At 44.0% G+C, this 23,839-nt stretch overlaps 1 long non-coding RNA gene across 1 annotated transcript in view; it reads right to left on the reverse strand.

Moving 5' to 3' along the window:
- The window catches only part of LOC121496705, a 6,054-nt gene extending 4,135 nt beyond the window's left edge, over nt 1-1,919 (reverse strand). The window contains exons 1-3 of the long non-coding RNA XR_005989317.1: nt 1,769-1,919; nt 1,008-1,216; nt 365-421 (exon numbers count right to left, since the gene is read on the reverse strand). This is a non-coding gene — a long non-coding RNA (uncharacterized LOC121496705). The remainder of the gene's footprint in view (nt 1-364; nt 422-1,007; nt 1,217-1,768) is intronic.
- Nucleotides 1,920-23,839: the final 21,920 nt, after the last annotated feature.

The following is a 23,839-nucleotide window of genomic DNA, read 5'->3' on the forward strand; positions in this document are numbered from 1 at the left end:
AAAAAAACCATAAGAGCGAGGCCCATCTGGCCCCTCATCAGCTTTGTCAAGTCTTGCATACGCTAAAATGCTAATGACCTAGATAGCTCATGCAAAATGCAGCAGGGAGGGAGGGAGTGAGGGAGGTGGGAGGGAGGAAGAGAAAGAGTGATGGGGGGAGAACGAGGGAGGAGGAGACGAAGGGGAGGGGAGAAGGGAGGAGGGAAGAGGGAGGAGAGAGGAAAGAGGGGAGGAGGGGAGGAGGGGAAGAAGGGAGGGGGAGAGGGGGGAGAGAGAGAGGAGAGAGAATATATATGTCTTCGAAACACCCCTACCACCCTCCTCACCCCACCCCACCCCACCCCAAACTGTCAACGGGCTTTACCAGGTAAAGGGTGGGCGTAGATTTAAAAGGTCACTCGTGTCTAATGGAGCTGGATCCCTGGGTCAAAAAAAGGGGGAGGGACAGAGGATGAGAGTCCCCAAAGCCAAAGGGATAATAAGACATTATTTTAAGCCCCCTTCCTCCATGCCCTCTTCCACCTCTCCAGTCTGTTTACACACAAATCCAGATGCCTCCTTATGTGTGTACATGGACATATCAATTCTTCATCAATTTCTCAGAGCTTCTATCGACAGTCAACCATATTCTCCTCCCCAGCAAAACTCATCCTGTGAACCCAAAGAGGGTTAAAAAAAAAAAAAAAAAACCAACAACCTCTTCTTTTCAAAATCTTCTTTCAGCTGGCCGGTTCCCACTCACCCGTCGCCCCACTCTTCCCTTAGTCCTCCGGACAACATCTCCTGTGTCTACTTTTTTCTAAACCTTCTGCTTCCCAGTCTCTTCTCGGACACCCGGGTCTCGAGAAGGGGAGGAAGGGGAGCAGGAAAGCCAACTTAAGTCTACCTGGTCTCCCACCATTCAGCTCGCTTTCCCAGAAAAATTAAACCAAACCAAACTCTACCCCTCTCCAACAATGTCACTGTTCAAGCATGCCAAAAAGATAAATAAAATTCAATCCGAATACCCTCAGAGGTCCGCACGCTGGATGGGCGCTCTTGGGCACCCGAGATCACTCCGGTTCGGAGCCAGCGCTCCCGCGCGTCCCTTCTTGCCGAGCCCAAAGTGCTTTGTCCTGGGGTCCACTCAAGGTCTTCCTCTTTTTGTTCTTCTTTTTAAGAGACTGGTCGCAGTCCGCAGCGTTTCAGCCAGCCCAATGGAAAGGCAATAGATCTACTGGAATAAAGGGATCAAGATATATACATGCAGATGAAAGAGGGAGGGATGCGGAGAGGCGAAGGAAGCCCGCATCCAGGGAGCGGCCGCCAGGGCCGGGCCCGAATCGCTTCCTTCCCTGGGGAAGGGGCTGGTGGCGAGAAGGCGCTGGTGGTCGCTCCACCTGGCAGGAGGAAATGATAACCGCGATAAGGAGCATCATGAGGGTGATCATGAGCATGATAAAAAAAAAAAAAATTCAGATTCTCTCTTTGGTGAACCAGAGCATGCGTGCAGGAGGCACTGCACTGCTGGCGGCGGCGGCCGGGGGGAAGGAGAGGAGCGCAGGAGGCAAAGGTTGTGGCGGCAGCACCCTCCGATGAATAATAATAACGCGCAGCGCAAGTTGCGGTTCAGCCTGAAAATCCAGCCCTCCGCGTGAACTCGCGTCGAGTGCGGATTGCAGGGGATGAGGAAGAAGGGGGGAGGGGAGGGAGGTGAAGGGAGGGGGAGGTGGGTAGAGAGGAAGGCAGAGAGGGACAGAGAATTTGGAGCCTTTTAATTTATCCTTACCAAGCCCTAATCTCGTTCGCCATCCTCTTTGGGTGAGGTCGATCTCCTTTTTAAAAATTATTATTCCTTTAACGGATTATTCAGCTAAAAGAAGCCACATCTGCTGACTGTACCGAAAACAAGAGGATTAGGAGCCGGTCCACAGAGCGGGGCCCGCAGCCCCCCACCCGCTCTCTGCACCAGCACACGTCATTCTCACTGCCCCCGGGTACCTCCCTCTGCTTCTTGCTCCGGGAGAGCTGTGCCAAGGAAAATGCGGATTTGGGGAAAGTGAGAAGTGGGAGCGCTCGGAAGAGCGGGAAAGCCAAGGTTGGAGGTGGCAATTCGCACCCCCACATTCACACGCGCTTCCGTTTATCCGTTTCTATCCTGGGCGGAGGGGGCGCTTTCGCCGTGCCCACAAGCGCGGCACCTGCAGTGATGCGTGCCCTCCGCGCCCTAAACGTAACCCCGGCTGCACCAGTCCCGGGCAGATCCCTTCAGCAGTCCTGGGCGTCAATCCTACACCCAGGTCCACCGCCCCCCCACCCCCGCCCCTTCCTCCGCCCCGGTAGCCGCCGCACCACGGATCGTCCACTCCCTGTCTCTCCCGCTTTCGCAAATGGAGTGGGGGGCTCAGGCCCCCGGCACGCCCCCTGCTTCTCGTCCCAAGGCTGGAGGCGCCAGACTGGGGTTTCCGCCCACCGCGGCGCGGGCGAGGCCCGGGGTGGGGGTGGGGGTGGGGGTGGGATGGGGGAGTGCTGCGGAGGATGCGGTTGACATCACTGCGGAGAGCACGCGGCTGTCCGGCCGCTGCGGCGACCCGAGCGCCTTTGCACCTCCCCTCCATCCCTCCCTCCCAGCCCCTGGCCGCGTCTGGGCAGGACGGCGGCGGGGGTGAGGTGGGGAGAAGGGTTGGTGCGGATGGGGGAAGGTAGCCCCGTCCTCCGCCCCCTGCAGTCAAGGTGAACGTGAAGGAGAGCGGGCGCGCGTGCCCGCGCTCTGGGTACGTGCGCGCGCCGCTCCCGCCTCCCCTCCCCCCCCCCGCGCCCTCCCGCCCGCCCGCCCCGCCGGGGCCAGATGGACTCCCGAGATTAGAGAGGCACAAAAGTGCTTCTCCACGTCCGGCCGCCACCCGTCCCGCGTACATTTAGACTCACTTCGGGGAGGCGCCTTTTGTTGTGATGGTTGTGGCCGTGTTGTGTGTTTTTTCCGGGAGCATGGGGTTAGCTTGGTCTTAAGGAAGGGCTCAGAATGAGTCTGCCCATAAAAACAAAACCCAAAGACACCCCCCGCACCCCATCCCCACCCCCCCCCCCCGCCCAAACCCCCAACAAAACCCCAGCGCCAGCAAGGAGAAATCTGTCTTCCCGGAGAGCCGGTTCCGCAGCCGCGGGAGTCAGCCCCAGCCCCGGCCCCGGCGGTCCCGGCGCACGCAGGGCCCATCTGCTTCTCCTACTCCGGCTTTTCTTCTCTAATGACTTAAAACAACAACAAAAACAGCAAAAACCGAAACTGTTTCTTGGGCAGCGCTGGATTCGGAGCCCCGAGAGGTGGCTAGGTAGCGCCAGCCCCTGACAGCTAAGAGCAGCATCCTCGAATCAGACGGCCCGTGCGGGGCGGCCGAGAGCGGGCCTGCGGGGTCACTGCAGGTGAGCGCCCGCAGAGCCTCAGGGGTCCAGATGCACCGCGACCCTGGGCGCTGCCCCGCCAGCTTCAAGGCCGTTTGGGTTGTTGTCAATTACTGGGTGTTTGTCCCCAGAAAAGAATAGCAATCCCGAAACCCCGTAGCCCTGGCTTTTTGCCTCCACCAATGTACCACGAGACGCTTAAAAATCAGCAGTTTTTCCTCTTCCTAAGAAAAGGAAAGCTTTGGTTTCAGTTGAGAGCGAGAGCGAGACAGAGAGACGGGGAGACATAAGAGAGAGGAGAAGAACAGAATATAAAACATTCCTGCACTAAGTGCTTAATTTCTGAAGACTGTGTAGTTAGTTGGAAAGAGCCATCCATCCTCGTGGGATATCTTTTTTGGGGAAAACTTACCCTTCGGCTAAGGTTCCTCTCACACTAAAATACTTTTCTGGTGGCCAAACTACACTGGCGGTGGATTAGTTCAGGACTTCCACCATTTTGATGAGGGTTTTAGATTCAGGACTACTTATTTTCTAGTCACTAAGGATTCCTTAGGCAGTTTCTGAACCCCTTCTACGTGGAGGGATGGGGCTGCCGCTTGCAGTTGGTTCTGCCCGAGAGGCAGCAGGACACACCGCTGCTGGCCTTCCCTAGGTTTTTCTTAGAGGCCTGGTTTTGTTTAGCTTGAGGACGGTTTCAATGCAGTCCTCCTGCGCTGTTGCTGCAATGCAGGATATTTGCTCTCTCATCTTGCGGCATGGGGGGAGGGGAGCAGAGAGATGGTTTTGTAACGGGCTCTGCAGGCCTGAGTGGGAACGCCTTAAATGATGAGCCCCGGGTTAAAAAAAAGAAAAGAAAAAAGAAAAGAAAAGAAAAGGAAAAGCAGCTGATGCCGAATTAATAGTTACAGCATACCCCTGGGGCTCTCTCCAACCAGGGGGTCAGGAGTCCTTTCCCCTCCCCCAGTCACAGATTTCTTATCTGTTTTTAACCAGTCTGATCAGATGCTGGGACATTTGTGATGGCTTCTTAAAACCTAAACCCTTGGGCTTAAGAGCTGTCTATACCCCTGATCAAACTCACCCCAAATACTAGCACGTTAAGAAATTACATTGTAAAACCTCCCCAAATCCGATTGACTGGGCTGTTGGGGCCCATATGGCTGGACAGCTGTGCAGCTCCACGTGAAAAGACACCATTGCCCCTCGGATGGTATAAAGCGGGGTTCCCCAGAGAGCTCAGACATGACCTAAGTATTAGCTTAGCCCGGGGTGAAGACTGAGTTAAATCTCTCTCTTCTTGGGGTTAAAATAAAGACAACAACAAAAACCAAAAGAGGTGCACTTTTGAATTCATTGTAAATTGCATGCCTCCCGCTGGTTCCACCAAAGGAAGGAGAGAAGACCCGAGAAATAAACTCTCTTCAGCTTACCACAAGCATGACGCTAGGCAAACTGAAGACACAGGAGATTTGGAAAGAAATATATTATTTGCCAAGCCTACCATGTGTCTGTGACATTTGTGGTTCCCTGTTCAGAGAAGCAGGGTTCTGACCTCAGCCGATGCCTCAGTGTTAACCATAAAGAACAGCCATTAGAACGCAATTTCCATGGTGAGAAGATGAAACCGTGCTTTAAAAAGGAAAGCCCATTATGAAATGCAGCCGGATTTAATTTTTAATATGATGGCGGATCCTCTAACGCATTCTTTGCTGGTGTTTGCATTCAGGAGGAGTGATTCATTCAGTGGCAGAAATCAAAATAACACTGCAGTACTTTTAAACGGGCTCCTCGGTCCTATAGGTGTCCTGAAATAGAATATTCTATAACCTTCAAGTTGTGGTGGCCAGAGAAATGGAATACAGAGCTGTGTTCCTGATGTGTTCAGGCTAGATAAGAACCAGGCTCATTCTTACTTATTTACGTGTGCCCACACATACTGCTACCCCATATTTCTAGTTCTCTTCAGGGCCTAACAAATATTTTTAACTAAGGAAGAGGGGAAAAAAATAAAACCCCTCACAAATCAATCTGGAAAGTGAAATGGGAGAAAAAAAAAATGCTGGTTAGAGGGTTAGATTCATAAGCTCTTCATCCCAAGTCAGTCACCATTGTTTTGGAGAATTATTTCAATAGTGAAACTACCTCCTTTGAGAGCTTTACATAAATTTATCAGACACTAACATGTCAGTTCACATCTTGGAAATAGCTACAGATAGTTCTACAGTTACTGTGGCTTCCAAAAAATAAGTCAGTTTTGGAGATAACATTGGAATGCCATAATTAATGCTGAAACCCTGGAGATCATTTGGTTTTCTTCTTATTCATACAAAAGAGGAAAAGCAAGAGAAAAAAACTAGGCCTAGAGAGAAGGAAACATTGCTTCTGGATATCATGTGGATGGTTTGTAACAAATCCAGTGTTAAAGTTAAAAACAAAACCAGCTCTCTTCCTTACTTGCCTGTATGTTTTCCTCCTATCACATTTGACCTTTAAGTTTTCTTATGATTTTAGCAAATAAAAGAAATAGCCAAGCAACCCTAGCAAGTACATTTAGTGCATAGCTTGGATTTAATTTTGAAATTCGAGTCTATTTAAATGTCTCTAGTTTTAGTGATATTTCAGAACATATTTAGAAAAACACACACTACCAGCCTCTTATGGCCCCAGAGGGATAGGGCAAGAGTCACACAAAAGTTCCAGAGCCTTTGGCCAATGGATTGAATGCCACAACATGCCCAGAAAAATAATCGCATCAAAGCCAGGACCAGAGGTTTTGAGGAAGGACCCCCAAGACAGGTCTGGCAAACAGCATCCTTTCATAATCATTTTGAGGGAAGGATGAGGCACATGGCAAGAGTATCTGACACCGATCTAGCTTATCAGGTGGCTGTTACCAAGTCAATTTATTTTGTTTCTGCCTTATTCAATAAATTATTCACGTTGTACAAAACACAATCTTTAAGAAAGCAAAGAAAATGAAACAGCTGTATGATGAAGGTGACTCGGATGACCTTGGGCAGGTGAGTCCCTCTCCTCCTTGTTTCATATCCTCTTACAAAGCATGAGGTACTTGGAGTAGATGACTTGTGAAGTCCTTTATGACACACAGTGTACGATTGTATTATTTAAGATAAAATCCACATGTTCCTGAGCCTGAAAGATATTCTCTCCCTTTAAAAATCTATCTGGAAGACACTATTCAGGGCCTGAAAACTTGAACACAGAAGGCTTAGAGAAAAGTTGTGTGTGTGTATGTGTTTAAATGGCATTCATTTGAAAGTACAACCCTCTTGATTCTTGATTACTCTCTGGGTTAGGAAAAGGTCCCTCTATCAGGTGAAAGCATCTTTCTTCTATCCCCCTTAGAATGCCTCACCACAATGTAAGTGTTTGCCTCTTGTGCCTTCACATAAGCAGACTCAACCTGAGCCCTGTAGCCGATTAAAAAGCCCTTCCCTTTGGCTCCATTCTGACCTAGATTGCAGGATGACGACTAATGATTCATTTGCAATGCTTATGATGGGCATCTACTGCAATCTACTGCAGGACTGTCCCCCCCCCCCCCCCCCCCCCCCCCCCCCCGCCCTGGTTCAGAAAGAAACCCTGTTACCCTTATCATCTGATATTACCACAAGTAAATATTTTTGTTCAATTGCTACATAGGGCATGAGGCTATTTCCTAATGAATTATCTGCCCCAGGGAGAAGATCTATAACTCGCCAGTGCTTCAGGCAATTTTTAGCATGTGTCAGATTGTGTTTGCATTGGAGAACTTGGACTGTTTTTTTTTCCCCCCCGGTACAGACAAACTGTTTTTCTTTTCGTCCTTATGCAGAGATATACAATTCAACATACCTTTACAAAAAGAAAAGCCTTATTTTGGGCTTAAGAGTCTGATTGGAGCATGCAAACAGTGTTCATATGCATAAAGGATGAAAGCCTAGAGAGGATATTCTGTTTGTACTCACAAGCCAGATACTGTTTTCATGCAAACTGGACAAGGCTTTCTTTGAGTTTCATTTAGAAGCAGCTACCTTGTACTGTAAATTATGAAGTCAGTGCATTACACCAGAGAAAAATGATCCTGACTAATAATGAGGTGCCGATTGGTGTGTTCATTAGATATACAGATTTGAAGCAGAATTAGTAGAAATTACTGAAATGGAAATCTTGTCAATCATAAATGAGACAGCTGACAAGTCAGGGGAAAAAAAAACCCAACCCTGAATGTGATTCATATCTTGTAGGATTGTGTCTGAGGATGATTTAAATAAATTTGGACATTAGGTGGTGACAAGATGAAAATGAAAAATAGCATCCAATTGGGCAAAAGACTGTAGTAGGCCTGGGGGAGCGTAAAAAAAAAAAGTAAAGGGGAGAAAGGAAGAACGAGGGGGTCGTTTGGAGGATAGCTTGTTTGTAATGAATGAATGAATAAATGAAATCTACAATATTTATTTCCCAGTAGCCGACACTCAGGAGACATCCAACTATTGTTCATAAAATAAAATCAGTGTCCCTTCTGTGTTGAGCAGCATCAAACAGATTATCTGCATATATAACTCTGCTGGAAGGCCAAAGACTCGTCAGCCAGAAGTATGGTGCAGGGAATGTCAGCTTACTTTCAATCTTTAATTTCAAAATGCGGTAAACAGACATTTAAAAACACTGTATGTGGAACAAAAGAGGCTGCTGCATGCCAGTCTGCTGCGTGCCAGGCACAGTGCTGTTTAGGTGTTTTTCATATATTATCTACAATCTCACAGCCTTGCTAACTCCATTTTACAGAAGAGGTGGCTGCTTCCCAGAGCGGTTAAATGACTTTCTCAAGTGCATAAGCTGGAATTGGAATTCAGTTATGACCGGCCCCAAAGACTCTGCTTTTTCCATTACAAACTCCATGCTGCAGGCTTCCCAGAAGGAACAAGAATACCATTATATAATGTAAAGCTGATATAAAAAAAATTGTAAGCGTTTGTCCTGCCTCATGTACCAAGTTGAAGCAAGCAGTGTGAGACTGACAGAGCAGATGAGAAACACCACTTAAGATAATTTTTCCTGCTAAACTCTGTTGTACACTATGCAAATATGATTGCAAAAGTGGAACATTATCAACACTTTAATGCTAGTTATCTTTCAAAGATGATACTTAGAGTAATCAACATAAACTTAGTATACTGTATCCTAAATAATAAAAATGTTGGCTTGCATCATTCTGACATCTTAGTACGACCTAGAAAACTGATCTGGATGATATATGGTGATAATAACATTCTGCATTTAAACAGCATCTTAACCAGTCACAGTGTTTCATCACCTGGGAAGGGTGATGGGGAGAGAGGAGTTGGAAAATAAGAAGGACTTAGGGGCTCATTTGAGGGCAGAGTTCCCCAGGGGAGATTCTCAGGAAGGAGGACTGTAAACCAAGGTGAATACACTTCTGTTTTGTTCTGGGTGATCTCCTGCTTCCTGGTTCCCCCAAGGCCGGGTAGATAAGCAGAACTCCTGCTTGGTGGGGATGTGCCCCTGTCTCTGAAGTCTGATCAGATACTCTGAGCTGATACAATACCAGAGGAAGAAGTATCACTAAAGCAAGTGATAGACAAGGTAGGGGAGGATGCAAAACAACAACAACAACAACAACAAAACAAAGGGAATTTCGTTTTTATGGGAATCTTTTCTCTGTTTAAAATATGCTTTAAAATTATCGGGCTACCGTAGGACAGGAAAAGATGGCATTTATTCCACATTCCTTACTCTTCACAGGTCAACAACCACAATATTACCCAGAGAGTTCCTTGCCTAATAAAGGAGCTAGCATGTGGCAAGACACTGTGCACTGTAGGCTAGTGGTCTGGGAGTCAGGAGGCCTGGGTTTTGGTTCTTCCTTTGCTACAAACAGTGACCTTGGACAAGTCATTTTCCCTTTCTGAGCCTAATTCCTCTCTTACTGGGAAGTAGAGGGTGTAGGGTTCTTTCCACTCAGAGTTCCAGGCTTTCTTTGTTCTGTTCTTTCCTCTCCTTTGATGAGGCTCCCTCCTGATGCTTCCAGAACAAGATCCCAGCTCAGTAACCCACAAATACCTATGTTTTTTCTCTGAAAGAAAATTTTAAAAGGCTGCGACATCAATTAATAGCATTTTGGGAACCTGTAAACCAGTGAATGATGGCTATTTGGGGGAAACAGAAGATGCTTTTTTGACACCTGTGAAAATGTGCAGGTTTTGCATAGGTCTTTGGCTTCTACAAGGAGAGTGGATTTTATAGGAGAACAAGTGTGGGTTTTAGAGCCAAGACAGATGTGAGAGCACATACTAGTTGCATTACTCTGGGCTAGTTTTTCATATGTAATATGGGGATGATGATAATGCTGGCATCCTATAACTATTATTTACTGAGAGAACATGTATACTCTTCTGTCTTTCTGCCTTCTCTCTGAAGGTGGGCCCAGAGATGACTCCTGCTCCTTTTCTTTCCTCCCCTCCTCCACCCCAGAAAAAAGAGGGGGCAGGGAAGCAGGCAGGTGAAGTGCATGAGCACATGCTGTGTGGTCCAAGGAAGCCCCAGTCTGAGCAGAAGGGGAGCCTAGGAAAGGATTATTTTACGATGTAACCCATAGTGGACCTACAATCTGACTGAACAAGCGTTGCAAAAACAGCACAATACAAACCAGGGAGAAACACGGCTGTGAACTCCTGAATTATGAGGGAAAGTTTGTGAATCTGGAGGGTGCCAGAAGCTCCTACAGAAACACAGCTCTGCCTCCCCAGGCTGACTGGCAGTCTTGGCCGCATTTTGTTCACGTGAAGTGGTCAGACATGAGAATCTTAGAGCTAAAAGATAAGAAAATTGAGGCCCAGGGGAGTAAAGCACCTCGCTCAAGGCTGGCTATACATTACTAGGTGGCGAGAAGTCAAAGACAATAGGGCTGCACATCTGTGTAGGAAACCAGAGTTGGGTACAGATGATAAGAAGCAGAAAACTATGTTGGGAAACTATAGAGTCTATTGACTTGCTTTCTTACTGGGCCTGAGCACAGCTCTGCTAGAACTCCAAGCTTTGGAGGTTCCGTTTTACAGGGATAGTAGTTACATCTACTTCAGAGAGTTATTGTCAGGATGAAATGACATAATGCAAAAAAACAAAAAAACAAAAAACCTCACCACAGTGCCTTGTCGTAGTAAGTGCTCAACAAATATTAAGGCATTGATTTTTACCTTTAAAAAAGGGTAGCTTTTTTGCTATTGGCAAAGAGAGACTATTAGTATAATTTGTTCTTGATGAAAGCCAGAGAAGTTCCCCAATGCCTTGTGGTAATGGCATTACCATTAATTGCAGAGAAGGCCAATTGTAACCACATTTTCCAAGGGTCTAAGTAACTCTCTTTCTCTTGAAGAACTGAGCCTTAAAGTTAAGGTCTGTTTTCAAGGAAGTGCCTGTCTATAAGATCTACTTCATCATCATTTCACTTCTGGTACAATCTATTAGCAGGAATAAGAGGAGACCCTGAAGACTTCAACTGTAGATGTGAAGTTCTTTGGGGATGTCTGAGAAGGACAAGATGAAATGTAGGACTTGTTTGATGTGATGGAACAGCTCACACTAAGTGAGAGAAAGGGCCAGTTCTTAACACCACAAGGGAAGAAATAGTAAGAAGTACCCTTAGAAATCTTAAATAACAGGGTCCTAGGCCCTTCATTTCTGGCAATAAGAAACCTGAAAACCTCCCAGAAGTGTCTATAATTTTTAGATAAGATATATGAATATTCTTTGAATGGCATAGTAGAGCTTGAAGGAAATAAATATAGCTGGACCAGAAATAAAAAGCTAGCTATGGGCTGTTTGCAAGAGATGAATAAAAAACATGTTAACAAAAAGGCTGAAAGGAAAAAGGTTGGGAAAAGAAATAACAGGTAAATGCCAGCCAAAAGAAAAGTAGTGTAGTTTATTAATGTCAGATAAAATACACTCAAAGACAAAAGGCACTACTGGTGGTTAAGATGCTCTCCACATAAAAACCACTGGAAAAAGAAGAGTTAAGTAGAAAAGCAATTTTAAACTTGTATGCCCCTAGAAACATAGGTTCAAAATGTAACAGCAAAAAAAATGAAGTAATTTTGGGAAGAAAAAGACAAATTAGAAATGATAGGAGAAGATTTCAGTGTACCTCTTTTGGTAATTGATAAAACAGTCAGAAAGGATATGGAATATTTGAACACCATACTGTCGAGCTTGTTGTAATGGGCAAGCTTGGAAATCTCTTATTAGTAATTAGAAAAATTACATTATTTTACACATACATAGAACATTTACAAAACTTGATCCTGTAGTAGCCCACAAAAGAAGCCTCAACAAATACTATGATATGATGTCATACAGATTGTATTATTTGACTACAATATGATTTAGTGAGAAATCATTAGCAAAAAGAAAAAAAAATCCACTTCCTTCCCCCCATGCACTTGGGGAAAAAAAATACATTTCTGAGTAGCTCCCTGGTCTAAGAAGAAATTATATTGTAAAATATTAATTAATTAAAATACTACATATCAAGACTCTGTGTCTTGCAGTCATTAGAAATGCTTAAAGGAGAACTTAGTTTTAAAATGCTTATATTAGTACAGGAGAAAGGCCAAAGATTAATGATCTAAGTGTCCAATAGAAAAAGTTTAAAAAAAACCAGAGTAAGCCTAAAGAAAGGAGTATAAAAAAATAATGAGAGGAGAAAAAAAAAGGAAGGACAGGTGGCGAGATTTATACTCCAATAGCATCTGGAATAGGTCCATGGCTATTTTATGGATGAGGAGAAAAATCCCCCATGCAAATACCTTTCCCTCTCAACAGAATATAGTCTCTCCTCTGAAGGCCCTTCTCACTGAATCTGTGCTATCTTTGCTGCAGACTAAAACTGTTGTGTGCATGTCTAAAGCCTTTACATCTAGCACAGATACTTAACAATTCTATTCAATGACTTCGCTTCTTCATATTTCTGTATTTGACCCTTTTGCTAGATGGCAAGCTCTTTGAGGCTGAAAAGATATCTTTCTCATCTCTGCTCCCCCACAATGTGTAAGCCAGGACTTGTGCAAAGAAGCTACCTGAAATTTAAATGTGTTTGAAGTTGAATTGAGTTTGTAGACGGAGCTTTAGCTTATAGGCTGGGAGAAAAATGAGAGAAGAAACCTGATTTCCAATTCTTCTAGACTTGGGGATCTCATCATAATTCAGAATCAGCTACTGTTGACCTTCAACACAGATAGGAACTTTCCCAATGTGTGGGCATTATTTTGTGGCTTCCTAAGAAACTAAAGAAACCAAACCAACAAGAGAAAAGTCTAAGCCCTCCATTAGGGAGGGAACACATTCCTTTTTGAGTCTTGTCTGTGGTGGGGATGAATGAGGAATGGCTGGGGTTAAAGGTTTTGGAGTAAATGCTATCTAGGTTAAATTTCTCCACTGCTATATTTGTTATCATGGTAAAATACGATAACATAAAACTTACCATTTTAACTATTTTCTTTTCTTTTCTTTTCTTCTATTTTATTTTATTTTATTTTTTTATTTTATTTTATTTTATTTTATTTTATTTTATTTTATTTTAGTAGACTCACGACCCTGAGATCAAGACTTGAGCTGACATCAAGAGTCAGACATTTAAGAGAGCCATCTGGGTGCCCCTTAACCATTTTAAATTGTACAATTCAGTGGCATTAAGTACACTCATAACGTGGCACAACCACTACCACTATCTATGTTCAAAACCTTCTCGTTATCCCAAGTGGAAATTCTGTCTGTACTTCTTTTTATTTTATTTATTTTTTTAAAGATTTTATTTATTTATTCATGATAGTCACACATAGAGAGAGGCAGAGAGATAGGCAGAGGGAGAAGCAGGCTCCATGCAGGGAGCCCGATGTGGGATTCGATCCCGGGTCTCCAGGATCGCGCCCTGGGCCAAAGGCAGGCACTCAACCGCTGCACCACCCAGGGATCCCTATACTTCTTTTTAACTACAGTTTTGGTCAAGTTGCCAGTTTCTTCATCTGTCAATAGAGGCTAATCATATGATCTACTGAGGATCATTGTCTGGATTAAATGATGTAATACGTGAAAACTATCCAGCATAGTGCTTGGCACTGTGTTTTATTGAGTAATACTCAATAAATGTTATTATAGAAAAGAGCAGGGGGGAAAAGAAATTCAAATTATTTTGAGCTGGGAGGGGACTTGAGGTAGGGCGTACTTAGTTCACAGAAAGCATGCTGGACAGCATCTTGATGGAGCTTGACCAAAACTACACTTGTGCAAGTAACTTCTGCAGGCATGAAAGGTGTGGGGCCGGAGGCAGTGCTCTCTAAAATTCTTTCCACCACTAGCATTACATCTGGCACATCATGGGAACTCAGCAAATACTTGAGTAAGTGAATGAATGACCACATATGCAACCATTTCAATGCTCAAAGGGAGGATAGAGATAACTTGGTCTTTGTTGTCAGTTTATCAATGAGAAGACTCAGAAAAGTAAATTCAGTCCAGGTCGCACAATCAAGAGTAGAGTTATAGGAAAAAGCCAAGGCTCCTAAGCATGTTGTGCAGTCTTCACTTGAAGCAGAATCCAGAAAAAAATAGGAGAAAAACCTGAGAAAACCCCAAAGGCCCCTACAATGCTTAATTTAGAGTCAAAGTCTGCAAATGTTCAATGTCATTCTCCCTAATCTGACTACATATTTGATCCAGAATGTTGCAGATAATGGCTTTTCGTTAAGGAGAGAACATTTCCTTCCATTTCAGGGGCAGTGGTCATTTTGGTAAGGAGGATCACAGAAAATAACTATTTTAAAACCATGATTCTTGGAAGAACTAGGAACTTTTAAAAGACACCCAAAATAGCCTGCATATGTGAACCTCCCCCAGCCTCGGTTTTACTTGTCAGAGATGGGTAATAATGCCTCACAAAGCTGTGATGAGAATGGACTGAGATAAAGAAAATGATGGTGCCTGGCATGTGGGTGGCATGCAGCAAATATTTGATCCAAGTAAAGGGGGGATATTATTGATGAAGCACACTCTCTAACCCTATCAACAGCCCACTTGACCCTGCTGGGAAGATTTGCTGGTGCTGTACACACTTTGTTTGCAGTGTGACGGGAAGAATAACCTCGGGGGAGGAGGTGGCCATTACGACGGGAGCAATTTATGGCAAACACGTGCTGCTGTTTTGCTGCTGTTCCCCAGGTTTCAGTGAGTTAGAAATGGCTTCCCGTGTTTACTGGAAACATCGAGAAGGGTCTTGGTGACACTGATGCTGTGGCTGCAGATTTCGGTCTATTCCCAGGGATATAGGTCACTCGGTGTAGAGGCAGTCATCTTATACCCATGTAGAGCAATGGGAAGAATCTTGCACTGGGCATCAGCACACTAGGTTCTAGACCTGGCCACTTTATTAACTCTGTAATCTCAGGCAAGGGGCTTCACTTCTCTGAACCTCAGGATCCTCTTCTATGAAATAAGGGGCTTAGAATGCATGATGTCTATGACCCCCTCCAGTTTGACAACACTACATTCTATTTATTTATTCCACTTACAGCTTTCCAAGTATTGCTGCTCAGTGACAATATGAGTGCCCATACATGTGCACAATTACACATGCTCTCTCTCTCTCTCTCTCTCACACACACACACACACACACACACATCCTCTTACACTCAAAATCTTCACTTATGAAAATAACACAAAAACCTAATGCCCCAGTGAATAGCCATTTTACTCACCACCTTTAGAGTGACATAGCCCAGCTGCTTCTGGACTAGAACCTCATCTTCCTTGTGACTCGGTGCTTCTGCTGCCAAATGAGGTAGAAATGGTGCAATCTGATTTCCACCCCCTAGAGCAACTAGAGCAACTGCTGCTGCGGCTGCTGCAGCCGCCCGCCTTTTTGACCATGGATGCTGCATCAGCACAGAAATGCTGAGCACAGCACATTTCTGAGCTTTGGGAGGCAGACTGGATTGCTGCAAGAGGCAAATGGGTTTCCATTCTTCCAAGGGCTATTTTCACCCAGTGAGTTTTAGTGGTGAGAGGAAATTTTCTCTTAAACATTGCAACCCCCAAAGGGATGACTTTGAGAAACCTTGGCTTTTGCCAAGATTAGCTCCCCGCCCCTCCTCCCCTTGTGAAGTCAGATTCAATCATCTGGGACTGTGATCTCGCTTCCTGCTCCAGACTTATACACTAAGGCAACATTTGTGTTTGTTGATGGGGATGGTGACAGTGTGTTTAAAGCATCCTAGGACAAATGCCTGGCTTTTTTCTTAAAAGATGATGTTTCTCCAGGCTTCCAGGATTCAGGGCAACATCATTCAGCCTGATAGAATGAGATATTCTTTGTGGTGCTGGCTTTCCTGGCATAATCTATTGGGAATAGACCAGGGCAGAGCCTGGGACTCAGTAGCCATGGGGGTGGAGTTTGCTTTTTAATTTCCACAGATGTTTGCCTGAATTGCTCACTCAGCTTTTGGGGTGCCAGTTTCATTGGTGGCTGGTCTTCACTTCCACATAAATTTTACAGCTCATGTTCTCTGGGCATTTTTGCCACTCTGAGTTTCAGTTTTCTTAACTGCAAAATAATACCACTCACACGGTGATCATGAGAAGTTGTTGAAATGACTTATGGCAATGGTCTCCAAATCTTTTTGAGAATGTTTTCCATCAGTAAAAATGTATTTGCATGTGTGCCCCCAATGTATGTATATTTATATATTTGTAAATTACATCACTTATTTCATTAGCTAATATCTCAAGTTGTAATATACATTAAGGATAAGGTTCATTATTAATGGATGCTAAATGGCATTTCAAACAGTTATGATAATTGCAAAATTTTTTGACCAACTTCTTAGATACAAGTAAGTCATTATTTTGATCTTATAATGTGATTGTTATAGGGCTGAGTTCTTACTAGTAGTCGAAAAGCCCTGCCTTTTCCTATTGCTTGTGTTATAAGTACTCACTTCCATTTGGGATTTCTTTCTGAGCCAAGCATCCACTTTGTTGGCAAGGGAGGGGTTAGTTTAATCAAAACTAGATTATATAATCTGCAATGCCACATGAGCCTTCCATGTTGTGGAGCTCCTACTCTTCTCTCAAGTCACATGATTCCTAGAAGTTACGCCTGGGCTTTTGACACAGGAATAAAAAGTCATCAATGCCGATTAGATATTAATAAAAATCAATTTCTGCTATTTAATGTAACACAGGAGCTCTGATGTTTTCTTTCCTGTGTTTCAATGGATGGTTCTGCATATCCCCTGGCCTATGTACATGCTTGTGCCCTTTTTGGGGCACAAGTTAGTGGATGCAAATGTGCTTTATAAGCAGCAAAGCACTGGCTATGGAAAGCAATGGTGAGGATGTGAATTTGGAGAGGAATGTTTTCATGGGCAGAGCTATGCTTTTCCAAAGCTCTATGAACCTCTAAACAGGTTTTAAAGAAGAATTGGTGCTCATAGTAAGAATAGGCCTGGTCATTCCTCCTTGGTAATTGGAGTCTCTGGCAAGTGTGGGGGGTGTCACACTCAGACCTTTTTGACTCCAGACATGCTCCCTGCATGACTAGTAGAAGCACCTTGAGTGTAGATCCCAGTTCCTCCTCTGGATTGGAGGCCTAAGAGAATGCTCTATAAGAAAGATGGCTTCTGTGAGTTTAGTGTGGCTATAGAACTGAAAATGGGAAGAAAGAAAAAAAAATGCTTTTGCACTGCAACTTTGGAAGGCTTTGTTGGAGTACAGAGAATTGGAATTATTACTTTAGTTCTAGGATTTTGGACAGAATACTCAGAAAGCCTTCCCCAGATCCTGACAAATCCAGTTCTTTCTTCAAAAGCAGTTAGGTTACAAGGTTCTGATATAAAATAAGTGAGGTCAGGCTGTGTTGGGCATTGAGCCAGAAAAGATGCTGCTATGACCAGCCAGACTTTGGGAGAGAGCAGTAGAGTATTAAAAAATTATGACATAAGCAAAACTTCAACCTCGCAAGTCTCTGTAGCTCATTCTGCATCACATACATAGGGAGAAGCAAAAACTCTAAGCCTTTGTGCCCTCCAAATTTTATTGGGCATGGAGAAACTCTAGAACCTAGGTTTTTTTCTAGAACAGAGTGATAGTCTCTGAAAGTCTCTTGGATAGTTTTCTGGTCATTACAAGGGCAGGTGAGAAAGACTTCTATCTAGAAAGCCTTCTGGCTTGAACAACACCTTGGAGGGAGTGATTCCCTCTGGAGTAAATTTGGCTTCAGGAAGAATAATAGGGTAGGAGAGTCTCAAGGAACATGTGTTATCCAATCCCAAAGGGAGGAATAAAACAAGAGATAATTTTAAACATATATTACACGAAAAAATAAATAGCAGTCTCAGGCCCTCTTGATATGCCCTCTCATAGATAGTGGAACTGTATTTGGGCACATGCTTCATGGCAAGACTATATTCTCAGCTTCCCTTGCGATTAGGTGTGGCTATATGATCGAGTTCTTGTCAAAAGAATCTCAGCCACTGCCAGTTCTGTTACTTAAAATATTGCTGTGTCTCCATCATGCTCTCTATCTCCCTCCCATGACATGAGCCCAGACAAGATGGTGACCCAGCTTTGGAAATATGGATGATGACAATTTTCTGAGGGATGGCTAAGCAGTGTTTGGATCCTTGAATGGCCACGTAGAATAAGATTGCTGCCGCCCTTCCAAAACCTGAACTACTGTAATGAATCCTGTGGTGGGCTGCCTACATTTTCCCTTTCAGGCCTGAAACACTCATTCCCCCAGATTCTGGGAATCCTGGCTGCCGAGAACTCACATTTGGATTTTTCAGGAATTTCTTCTGGCAGAGAGAGCTGTCCCACCTTAGGTTCCCCTCCCTCCTCCAGTGGCAGCTCACATCCAGTAATTGGTGGATGCATGGTCAAAAGGTGTGGCCCCCATGACTCTATTTTGGACAACTGTAAAGGGCATCCCAGCTCTAGAGCTTCCTGTGGTAGTGGCTGAAGCTTCTGTTGCAAATGCAACAACCCCTCTGCCACTTGCTCCTCCCAAAAGCACACCCCAGTAATGCTCTAGCATGCAAGTCTCCTTCTCAGTTTATTTCCTGGGGAATCCAACCCCATATACCACTCACATTGTGGCTGTTACATGAATGGAAAAAAATCCTTATTCATTCTTCAAGTCTCTGAAGTATTGGGTTTATTTGTTATAATACCTCAAATTTCATCTTATTTCAATTATTGAGCAGTGAGAAGCAAATTGACCTGGGAATTAGAAGACTTGAATCCTAGTTCTGTTTTCTCAGGAACTCATGTTTTGACTTTGAACTTCACCTCTCTTAGCCCCAATCTTATCTGTACAATGAAGGTGCTAGATTAGATCATTTTAAAGGTCTCTTCCAACTTTAATAATCTGTGGTTATGCTCTTTCTAAAAAGTATCTCTTCATGAGGCTATAGCAATATCCAGTGGCTATTATATCAGTTGAAAATTTCCACCCAAGCAAAGGATTTAGAATGTAACCCTATATCATGACCTCTCTCTTTTGCTTCTCCTCATCCCATCTCTTTTCCCTTCTGCCTTCACCACCTGTCCTCTATTCCTTTCTGATTCATCTCATCCACCAGCCAGAGAGTAGGTCCAGAAAACCTCAGTCATTTCTTTGAGCTCAGCTGCTGCTGTATGCCTCCAGCTGAAATTCCATCTGGAGCTACTGTTTTAGGCCAACTCCTCCTGTGAGAGCCATTTCTTTTTTTTTTCATTGCACCTCTCAGCTCTTGCACCCCAGGGATGGCTTGGGCAGCACTGGCCACTAAGGACAAACATTGGCTTTTTTCTTTCCCCAAGTCAGAGCTATTTTGGAATCAGACTGTTCTTGATATCTCTCCCTGGGAATATGATGCTTTGTTAGGCCCTGTAACCAGTGGGAAGAACCCAGCCCTGCCTTCATGGCACTTACACACAGCTTACACATTGTCACTCGAACAGTCAGAATATGGTTAGCCTTTTGTTTAATAGTGCTTTGCAGTTTAGGAAGCATTTTCATATTATCTCAGTCCATCTCTGAAATAACTCGGTGAGTCTAGTATTATTATTTTTCTCACTTTGCATACAAAGAAAGAGAAGCTAAATGACCACACTGTAACTGGCAGAATTAGAACTGAAGCCCCTATCTTCTAACCACTAAACCTGCACTTTTTTTTCACTTTTGCCTTTTATTAACCTAGTAAACTTTTTTTATTTATTTATGATAGTCACAGAGAGAGAAAGAGAGAGAGAGAGAGAGAGAGGCAGAGACACAGGCAGAGGGAGAAGCAGGCTCCATGCCCCGGGAGCCTGACGTGGGATTCGATCCCGGGTCTCCAGGATCACACCCTGGGCCAAAGGCAGGCGCTAAACTGCTGCGCCACCCAGGGATCCCCCTAACCTAGTAAACTTATTTTCTAGATCATTGCCTAGATCCTCCAGGCAGGTCTCTGGGCTTCCATAAAAATTGGATAATGTCCTGGTATGTAAATAATTAGTTTGCAAGATGCCACCCACCCCCTCAACTGGATTGGGAAATCTTTGAAGATAGAACCTGTATCTTGATCATCCTTATTTTTCATTTAAGTGACTAAATAAATATTTTTGATTTATAAGAAGTTTAATGCATTTCCCCCCATGACACTAAAATCTTTCACATTGTGTGATGGTAATAGTAATGAGGACTGCTTATATGTAGAGATGTTAGGAGGCTGCTTATGGGTGTAACATTCAAAGTCTGGAGAATTCCTTCCTTCCTTATTGCCTCCCAAATACCTTTCTTAAATGGTGATATAACCATTCATTTCATGGCATATAAGTTCTCAAATGACTTAAATCCACTCTGGTTTAGAACAGATTTCTCTCAGGCTCTCTTCCAAGAAGAAGAGAAGTGGGTTGTGGAAGAAATGTGCCTAAGACGGGGGGAGGAGGAACCACAGGGAGAGAAAAAGGGACATAAAAAGTGGATTTTTGAGATATTAGCAGCAAATGATCTAAACTGCCAGTTTGGCTGGTACATGTATGTCTCAGGGCTTCAAAAATCCCTTTTCTGTTTCTTCAGGAAGCTGGTGAGAGCAGTAGGAGTAAAGGTAAAGGTGGGTATTTGAGGCATTTTGTACCAATTCTGAAACAAGCAATTCCAGGGTTAAGGGCAGTGTGACTCCAGCTAAATCGGAAGTGGAGCACGGTGCAGCCTGAAATCACCCTTGATGCCTCTGCATGTTCAGGCACCAGGTTGTGCTACTTCAGCACCGAAGACAGCGCCATGAGGGCCCCCTCAGAAACTGATTTGGGCCTCTGTGGCTCTTAACATTGGGGAGTTCTGCATGTTTGATTCCGTGTCCTTGGCAAGCTGTGCTGAAGCTGGAGTCTTAAGGAAGGCTCAGTATCTAGGAATCTAACTCAGATTCCTTTGGCTTTTACTCTAGGCTAGTAATCTTTTCCCTTTTAAGTTTATTCTTTGGGCTTTAAGGCTCATCCTCCCAACTCTCACCCCCACCCTTTCCCCCAGCCTTTTGGGGCATTTATCTAATCCTTTCTGCCCCATTCTATGAGAAAAATGATGGAATCCTGCGGCATCTTTCCCCCTCCCTGTCCTCTGTAACTAATCTCACCCTTTTTGGCTTAAGTATGCTCTTTCATTCCTTGGATCTCTGGCTCTCTGTTTTCCATGTAAGACTTGGCTACATAGCCCTAGATTTCAGGGAGGCATGGATAGTCTGTGAAATATAATTGACAGAGAATTGGATGCCATTTATTTTCCATTTTCCAAAGTAGTACGTGGACCCTATGGCAGGGATCTCCTGTAGACATGGCATCTTAGCTCAATGAACATGTTCCCACTAGTGGGAGTTTCAGGCTCAGTTTCAGGATAAGCTGGGAGAAAGTCTCTAAGAATCTCCAGGGCTTCAGAGATGCCACAAATTATGCAATAAAAGGTACATTGCAATTCTGTCTCTGTGAAAGGCCACCCTGTGTATAGATTTGATTCTTCAACAAACCATGAAGATTAGAACAGATCACTTAACTTCCTTGAGTCTCAGTTCCCTCAATTGTAAAGAATGAAAACAACAACTACCTGTCTTACGTAAAAATGGGATCATTTATGAGAATTATTTTGTTAACAGAAGAGTGTTGCCCGATAATTAATAATAATAGTCCCTGCAAAAACTTTGAAGGGTAGATATTAGAATTTCTGGTTTCCTAATCCTTATGGGTTATGAAAGTATCAAACCATGCCCATCAGAGATGTGCTGATGGTGATTACAGGACAATTCAAAAAGAAACTTGTTATTCTGCTTTGTGTTGGCCATTGCCTGTGAACTTGGCTTTGGTCTGTTCTGTATCTGAAAAAATTTTTTTCTTCCATTAACTTAATAAGCCAGGGACACTCACACTGACACACTTGATTTATCAGACACAGTGCTGCTGGAAACAGCTAGTGACACATCCCCTCCTCCACCCTCATTTCTCACTGTCAGTTAGACATCTCAGAACCTTGCAGAAGCCTGTGGGTTTTATTAGTCATTGCCCACATGTTCTCATCCTTCCCCCAGCTACCTTCATGTCACTTCCACTCATTGCTGCATATCTTTTGGATGATTTGACCTTCCTTTGGACTTCCTAAGAATGACCACTTTGTGCTGTCTCTAAGGAAGGATAAGCCCTATCATTTTTAGGTCTGTGGAGAATGCAATTTCTGTCTATATGCTCATTTAGGTGAGCATCCTATTATGCTCACCACTCATCCTATTATGTCCTTGAATGATTTGTATAATCATCCTGCTTGGTTGTCTACACAGCCTCCATTTCCCCCTCTTTCCCAACAAGGCTCCAATTGTGTTCATATATCCTCCATTCCCTGTGTAGTCATGTGCCAAACTTACCCCAAGCTCCATAGTAGGCCTGAATGGGGGAGGAGTATTCCTCTTCCCTGTACCAGTGGCTAATGCTGTGAGGTCTCTACAAAAGGCTTTCTTACTCTTAAGAGGCCGTGGAGTGTGTGGATGAGATGCTGAGAATTGTTGCTGCCACGTTGCTACCAGCCTAATATTAAAGCCAACACTGCACGTGACAGGGCACAGAGATGAAAAGAACCTGGGTCCTTGATGACATTGCCAAGCCCCTATTTCAATCAATTGTGAAACCTGCTTTTCTTTTGGCCTTCCTGTTATGTGAGCTAATCAAGTTCTTTATTGATTGAGCAGGGGTTTCTGTTACTTGCAGCTAAAAGCATTCTAATACACCAAGTTTCTAGTCAGGAGATGAGTCTAGGTCACTTGTTAAAGACACAGCGCACACTCGATCTGCTGTTGAGCCCCACCATCAGTACTCCAAATTAATCTACAGAGCTTCTTCAGCATTTTCACTCACGCTTGCCATATTTAGCCATGTGTGTCTGACATTAAGTGGCAGCAATTAGAAGACGTATTTTTTTAAAGATTTTATTTTATTTATTTGAGAGAGAGAGTGCCTGCACAAGCTGGGGGGAGGGGCAGAGGGGGTAGGAGGAGCAGACTCCCCAGTGAGCAGGGAGCCAGATGTGGGGCTTGATTTCAGGACATTGAGATCATGACTTGGGCAAAGGCAGACTCTTAACCGACTGAGGCACCTGGGTGCCCCTAGGGGAAGTATTCTCTCAGTTTGCGGATTTTGTTGGGGGGTATTCAGATTCACTCTCAATCATAACTGGTTCTATTTCCTCCAGGTGCCAAGCCTGATTTGCTACCTTAATTACTTGATCTGTGTAGTTTTCTTTGTTTTTGCAAGAAAGAGTTCCTTCAGCTATGCAGAACAATGAGCTAACCAGGGAAGGAGATATTCGTCAAGTAGGGAGACCCTTTCACTCCTTGAAGCTTGTTTAGGGGCCCAGGATTTAAAGATTTCTGGGGACCATGTTTATTAAACTTCCTCAAAGGAACATGTTGAGAGGATATCATATCCACCCTTCTATGGAAGACTCTCTAACCAATGATCTGTCAGCTGAAACAATAATTTTTTTTTCGCAACTCTGGTGTGCTGTCTGACTCACAGGGGTGGTAGAAAGTGAAAGAAGCCATTTTTTAAAGACTGATGCTTCACACTTGTAGATAGATGATTGATAGGCTACTAGTTGGAACTTAGAAAAGAAAGGACAGATGGAGGATCTGGGGGACAGAAGAGGCTGCTAGGAGATGAATTTCATACTTCCTACAGATCTAGTAGTAAAATCCATTCCAGGAATCATTTTGAGTGCCTCCAAGTGCAAGTTTTGTTGAAAGGGTCACTGAGGTACTTTCTCTATCCTTGGGGTTTCATAGTCTAGTGAAAGATGGTACAAATAAGCAGAAAGTTACTTTTCACCATAAAACTAACTGAATAGAAGATATGAATAATTGTTCAGGACAATAGCAAAAGAGCTAC

Source organism: Vulpes lagopus, chromosome 8 (assembly GCF_018345385.1).
Source record: "Vulpes lagopus strain Blue_001 chromosome 8, ASM1834538v1, whole genome shotgun sequence".
NCBI classification, from domain to species: domain Eukaryota; kingdom Metazoa; phylum Chordata; class Mammalia; order Carnivora; family Canidae; genus Vulpes; species Vulpes lagopus.